Raw genomic sequence first — 7,950 nt, forward strand, 5'->3', positions numbered from 1 at the left:
GAAGTGGTTAGAATTGAAAATCATAGTCATATTCTAGAAATTACGTGTTAACATACGATTTTAAGGGTTTTTTTTTGTGTTTTGGCACTTTTGCGCATAAAATAGCTCAAACTTGCTTTTTTTTTTTTTCACGAATCTTGGCACACAACACTATTTAGTATATATTATTGTGTTGAAGTGGTTAGAATTCTAAATCTTAGTCATGTGCTAGAAATTACGTGTTAAGTTGCGATTTTATGGGTTTTTAAGCGTTTTTCCACTTTTGCGCATAAAGTAGCTCAAACTTGGTTTGTTTTGCACGAATCTTTGCATACAACACTATTTGGTATATATTATAGTGTTGAAGTTGTTAGAATTTAAAACCATAGTCATATGCTAGAAATTACGTGTTAAGTTGCGATTTTAAGGGTTTTTTAAGCGTTTTTGGCACTTTTGCGCATAAAGTAGCTTAAACTTGGTTTGTTTTGCACGACACTTGGCACACAACACGATTTTGGTATATATTATTGTGTTGAAGTGGTTAGAATTGAAAATCATAATCATATTCTTGAAATTACGTTTTAACTTACGATTTTAAGGGTTTTGTTTTTGTGTTTTGGCACTTTTGCGCATAAAGTAGCTTTAAAATTGGTGTTTTTTGCACGAATCTTGGCAGACTACACTATTTAGTATATATTTTTGTGTTGAAGTGGTTAGAATTGTAAATCTTAGTCATATGCTAGAAATTACGTGTTAAGTTTCGATTTTATGGGTTTTTAAGCGTTTTTTCACTTTTGCGCATAAAGTACCTCAAACCTGGTTTGTTTTGCACGAATCTAGACATACAACATTATTTGGTATATATTATTGTGTTGAAGTGGTTAGAATTTAAAACCATAGTCATATGCTAGAAATTACGTGCTAAGTTGCGATTTTAAGGGTTTTTTAAGCGTTTTTGGCACTTTTGCGCATACAGTAGCTAAAACTTGGTATGTTTTGCACGAAACTTGGCACACAACACGATTTTGGTATATATTATTGTGTTGAAGTGGTTAGAATTGAAAATCATAGTCATATTATAGAAATTACGTGTACACATACAATTATAAGGGTTTTTTTTGTGTTTTGGCACTTTTGCGCATAAAATAGCTCAAACTTGGTTTTTTTTTTTCACGAATCTTGGCACACCACACTATTTAGTATATATTATTGTGTTGAAGTGGTTAGAATTCTAAATCTTAGTCATGTGCTAGAAATTACGTGTTAAGTTTCGATTTTATGGGTCTTTAAGCGTTTTTGCACTTTTACGCATAAAGTAGCTCAAACTTGGTTTGGTTTGCACGAATCTTGGCATACAACACTATTTGGTATATATTATAGTGTTGAAGTGGTTAGAATTTAAAACCATAGTCATATGCTAGAAATTACTTGTTAAGTTGCGATTTTATGGGTTTTTAAGCGTTTTTTCACTTTTGCGCATGAAGTAGCTCCAACTTGGTTTGTTTTGCACGAATATTGGCATACAACACTATTTGGTATATATTATAGTGTGGAAGTGGTTAGAATTTAAAACCATAGTCATATGCTAGAAATTACGTGTTAAGTTGCGATTTTAAGGGTTTTTTAAGCGTTTTTGGCACTTTTGCGCATAAAGTAGCTTAAACTTGGTTTGTTTTGCACGACACTTGGCACACAACACGATCTTGGTATATATTATTATGTTGAAGTGGTTAGAATTGAAAATTATAATCATATTCTTGAAATTACGTTTTAACTTACGATTTTAAGGGTTTTGTTTTTGTGTTTTGGCACTTTTGCGCATAAAGTAGCTTAAAATTTGTTTTTTTGCACGAATCTTGGCAGACTACACTATTTAGTATATATTATTGTGTTGAAATGGTTAGAATTGTAAATCTTAGTCATATGCTAAACATTACGTGTTAAGTTTCGATTTTATGGGTTTTTAAGCGTTTTTTCACTTTTGCGCATAAAGTACCTCAAACTTTGTTTGTTTTGCACGAATCTAGACATACAACATTATTTGGTATATATTATTGTGTTGAAGTTGTTAGAATTTAAAACCATAGTCATATGCTAGAAATTACGTGCTAAGTTGCGAACTTAAGGGTTTTTTAACCGTTTTTGGCACTTTTGCGCATACAGTAGCTAAAACTTGGTTTGTTTTGCACGAAACTTGGCACACAAAAAGATTTTGGTATATATTATTGTGTTGAAGTGGTTAGAATTGAAAATCATAGTCATATTCTAGAAATTACGTGTTAACATACGATTTTAAGGGTTTTTTTTTGTGTTTTGGCACTTTTGCGCATAAAATAGCTCAATCTTGCTTTTTTTTTTTTTCATGAATCTTGGCACACAACACTATTTAGTATATATTATTGTGTTGAAGTGGTTAAAATTCTAAATCTTAGTCATGTGCTAGAAATTACGTGTTAAGTTGCGATTTTATGGGTTTTTAAGCGTTTTTCCACTTTTGCGCATAAAGTAGCTCAAACTTGGTTTGTTTTGCACGAATCTTTGCATACAACACTATTTGGTATATATTATAGTGTTGAAGTTGTTAGAATTTAAAACCATAGTCATATGCTAGAAATTACGTGTTAAGTTGCGATTTTAAGGGTTTTTTAAGCGTTTTTGGCACTTTTGCGCATAAAGTAGCTTAAACTTGGTTTGTTTTGCACGACACTTGGCACACAACACGATTTTGGTATATATTATTGTGTTGAAGTGGTTAGAATTGAAAATCATAATCATATTCTTGAAATTACGTTTTAACTTACGATTTTAAGGGTTTTGTTTTTGTGTTTTGGCACTTTTGCGCATAAAGTAGCTTAAAATTTGTTTTTTTTGCACGAATCTTGGCAGACTACACTATTTAGTATATATTATTGTGTTGAAATGGTTAGAATTGTAAATCTTAGTCATATGCTAAAAATTACGTGTTAAGTTTCGATTTTATGGGTTTTTAAGCGTTTTTTCACTTTTGCGCATAAAGTACCTCAAACTTTGTTTGTTTTGCACGAATCTAGACATACAACATTATTTGGTATATATTATTGTGTTGAAGTTGTTAGAATTTAAAACCATAGTCATATGCTAGAAATTACGTGCTAAGTTGCGAACTTAAGGGTTTTTTAACCGTTTTTGGCACTTTTGCGCATACAGTAGCTAAAACTTGGTTTGTTTTGCACGAAACTTGGCACACAAAAAGATTTTGGTATATATTATTGTGTTGAAGTGGTTAGAATTGAAAATCATAGTCATATTCTAGAAATTACGTGTTAACATACGATTTTAAGGGTTTTTTTTTGTGTTTTGGCACTTTTGCGCATAAAATAGCTCAAACTTGCTTTTTTTTTTTCACGAATCTTGGCACACAACACTATTTAGTATATATTATTGTGTTGAAGTGGTTAGAATTCTAAATCTTAGCCATGTGCTAGAAATTACGTGTTAAGTTGCGATTTTATGGGTTTTTAAGCGTTTTTCCACTTTTGCGCATAAAGTAGCTCAAACTTGGTTTGTTTTGCACGAATCTTTGCATACAACACTATTTGGTATATATTATAGTGTTGAAGTTGTTAGAATTTAAAACCATAGTCATATGCTAGAAATTACGTGTTAAGTTGCGATTTTAAGGGTTTTTTAAGCGTTTTTGGCACTTTTGCGCATAAAGTAGCTTAAACTTGGTTTGTTTTGCACGACACTTGGCACACAACACGATTTTGGTATATATTATTGTGTTGAAGTGGTTAGAATTGAAAATCATAATCATATTCTTGAAATTACGTTTTAACTTACGATTTTAAGGGTTTTGTTTTTGTGTTTTGGCACTTTTGCGCATAAAGTAGCTTAAAATTGGTTTTTTTTGCACGAATCTTGGCAGACTACACTATTTAGTATATATTTTTGTGTTGAAGTGGTTAGAATTGTAAATCTTAGTCATATGCTAGAAATTACGTGTTAAGTTTCGATTTTATGGGTTTTTAAGCGTTTTTTCACTTTTGCGCATAAAGTACCTCAAACCTGGTTTGTTTTGCACGAATCTAGACATACAACATTATTTGGTATATATTATTGTGTTGAAGTGGTTAGAATTTAAAACCATAGTCATATGCTAGAAATTACGTGCTAAGTTGCGATTTTAAGGGTTTTTTAAGAGTTTTTGGCACTTTTGCGCATACAGTAGCTAAAACTTGATATGTTTTGCACGAAACTTGGCACACAACACGATTTTGGTATATATTATTGTGTTGAAGTGGTTAGAATTGAAAATCATAGTCATATTATAGAAATTACGTGTACACATACAATTATAAGGGTTTTTTTTGTGTTTTGGCACTTTTGCGCATAAAATAGCTCAAACTTGGTTTTTTTTTTTCACGAATCTTGGCACACCACACTATTTAGTATATATTATTGTGTTGAAGTGGTTAGAATTCTAAATCTTAGTCATGTGCTAGAAATTACGTGTTAAGTTTCGATTTTATGGGTCTTTAAGCGTTTTTGCACTTTTACGCATAAAGTAGCTCAAACTTTGTTTGGTTTGCACGAATCTTGGCATACAACACTATTTGGTATATATTATAGTGTTGAAGTGGTTAGAATTTAAAACCATAGTCATATGCTAGAAATTACTTGTTAAGTTGCGATTTTATGGGTTTTTAAGCGTTTTTTCACTTTTGCGCATGAAGTAGCTCCAACTTGGTTTGTTTTGCACGAATATTTGCATACAACACTATTTGGTATATATTATAGTGTGGAAGTGGTTAGAATTTAAAACCATAGTCATATGCTAGAAATTACGTGTTAAGTTGCGATTTTAAGGGTTTTTTAAGCGTTTTTGGCACTTTTGCGCATAAAGTAGCTTAAACTTGGTTTGTTTTGCACGACACTTGGCACACAACACGATTTTGGTATATATTATTATGTTGAAGTGGTTAGAATTGAAAATCATAATCATATTCTTGAAATTACGTTTTAACTTACGATTTTAAGGGTTTTGTTTTTGTGTTTTGGCACTTTTGCGCATAAAGTAGCTTAAAATTTGTTTTTTTTGCACGAATCTTGGCAGACTACACTATTTAGTATATATTATTGTGTTGAAATGGTTAGAATTGTAAATCTTAGTCATATGCTAAACATTACGTGTTAAGTTTCGATTTTATGGGTTTTTAAGCGTTTTTTCACTTTTGCGCATAAAGTACCTCAAACTTTGTTTGTTTTGCACGAATCTAGACATACAACATTATTTGGTATATATTATTGTGTTGAAGTTGTTAGAATTTAAAACCATAGTCATATGCTAGAAATTACGTGCTAAGTTGCGAACTTAAGGGTTTTTTAACCGTTTTTGGCACTTTTGCGCATACAGTAGCTAAAACTTGTGGCACACAAAAAGATTTTGGTATATATTATTGTGTTGAAGTGGTTAGAATTGAAAATCATAGTCATATTCTAGAAATTACGTGTTAACATACGATTTTAAGGGTTTTTTTTTTTGTGTTTTGGCACTTTTGCGCATAAAATAGCTCAATCTTGCTTTTTTTTTTTTTTTCACGAATCTTGGCACACAACACTATTTAGTATATATTATTGTGTTGAAGTGGTTAGAATTCTAAATCTTAGTCATGTGCTAGAAATTACGTGTTAAGTTGCGATTTTATGGGTTTTTTAAGCGTTTTTTCCACTTTTGCGCAATAAAGTAGCTCAAACTTGGTTTGTTTTGCACGAATCTTTGCATACAACACTATTTGGTATATATTATAGTGTTGAAGTTGTTAGAATTTAAAACCATAGTCATATGCTAGAAATTACGTGTTAAGTTGCGATTTTAAGGGTTTTTTTAAGCGTTTTTGGCACTTTTGCGCATAAAGGTAGCTTAAACTTGGTTTGTTTTGCACGACACTTGGCACACAACACGATTTTGGTATATATTATTGTGTTGAAGTGGTTAGAATTGAAAATCATAATCATATTCTTGAAATTACGTTTTAACTTACGATTTTAAGGGTTTTGTTTTTGTGTTTTGGCACTTTTGCGCATAAAGTAGCTTAAAATTGGTTTTTTTTGCACGAATCTTGGCAGACTACACTATTTAGTATATATTTTTGTGTTGAAGTGGTTAGAAATGTAAATCTTAGTCATATGCTAGAAATTACGTGTTAAGTTTCGATTTTATGGGTTTTTTAAGCGTTTTTTTCACTTTTGCGCATAAAGTACCTCAAACTTTGTTTGTTTTGCACGAATCTAGACATACAACATTATTTGGTATATATTATTGTGTTGAAGTTGTTAGAATTTAAAACCATAGTCATATGCTAGAAATTACGTGCTAAGTTGCGAACTTAAGGGTTTTTTAACCGTTTTTGGCACTTTTTGCGCATACAGTAGCTAAAACTTGGTTTGTTTTGCACGAAACTTGGCACACAAAAAGATTTTGGTATATATTATTGTGATGAAGTGGTTAGAATTGAAAATCATAGTCATATTCTAGAAATTACGTGTTAACATACGATTTTAAGGGTTTTTTTTTTTTGTGTTTTGGCACTTTTGCGCATAAAATAGCTCAAACTTGCTTTTTTTTTTTTCACGAATCTTGGCACACAACACTATTTAGTATATATTATTGTGTTGAAGTGGTTAGAATTCTAAATCTTAGTCATGTGCTAGAAATTACGTGTTAAGTTGCGATTTTATGGGTTTTTAAGCGTTTTTCCACTTTTGCGCATAAAGTAGCTCAAACTTGGTTTGTTTTGCACGAATCTTTGCATACAACACTATTTGGTATATATTATAGTGTTGAAGTTGTTAGAATTTAAAACCATAGTCATATGCTAGAAATTACGTGTTAAGTTGCGATTTTAAGGGTTTTTTTAAGCGTTTTTGGCACTTTTGCGCATAAAGTAGCTTAAACTTGGTTTGTTTTGCACGACACTTGGCACACAACACGATTTTGGTATATATTATTGTGTTGAAGTGGTTAGAATTGAAAATCATAATCATATTCTTGAAATTACGTTTTAACTTACGATTTTAAGGGTTTTGTTTTTGTTGTTTTGGCACTTTTGCGCATAAAGTAGCTTAAAATTGGTTTTTTTTTGCACGAATCTTGGCAGACTACACTATTTAGTATATATTTTTGTGTTGAAGTGGTTAGAATTGTAAATCTTAGTCATATGCTAGAAATTACGTGTTAAGTTTCGATTTTATGGGTTTTTAAGCGTTTTTTCACTTTTGCGCATAAAGTACCTCAAACTTGGTTTGTTTTGCACGAATCTAGACATACAACATTATTTGGTATATATTATTGTGTTGAAGTGGTTAGAATTTAAAACCATAGTCATATGCTAGAAATTACGTGCTAAGTTGCGATTTTAAGGGTTTTTTAAGCGTTTTTGGCACTTTTGCGCATACAGTAGCTAAAACTTGGTATGTTTTGCACGAAACTTGGCACACAACACGATTTTGGTATATATTATTGTGTTGAAGTGGTTTAGAATTGAAAATCATAGTCATATTCTAGAAATTACGTGTACACATACAATTATAAGGGTTTTTTTTTGTGTTTTGGCACTTTTGCGCATAAAATAGCTCAAACTTGGTTTTTTTTTTTTCACGAATCTTGGCACACCACACTATTTAGTATATATTATTGTGTTGAAGTGGTTAGAATTCTAAATCTTAGTCATGTGCTAGAAATTACGTGTTAAGTTTCGATTTTATGGGTCTTTAAGCGTTTTTGCGCACTTTTACGCATAAAGTAGCTCAAACTTGGTTTGGTTTGCACGAATCTTGGCATACAACACTATTTGGTATATATTATAGTGTTGAAGTGGTTAGAATTTAAAACCATAGTCATATGCTAGAAATTACTTGTTAAGTTGCGATTTTATGGGTTTTTAAGCGTTTTTTCACTTTTGCGCATGAAGTAGCTCCAACTTGGTTTGT

This window comes from Amaranthus tricolor, chromosome 9 (genome assembly GCF_026212465.1).
Source record: "Amaranthus tricolor cultivar Red isolate AtriRed21 chromosome 9, ASM2621246v1, whole genome shotgun sequence".
NCBI classification, from domain to species: domain Eukaryota; kingdom Viridiplantae; phylum Streptophyta; class Magnoliopsida; order Caryophyllales; family Amaranthaceae; genus Amaranthus; species Amaranthus tricolor.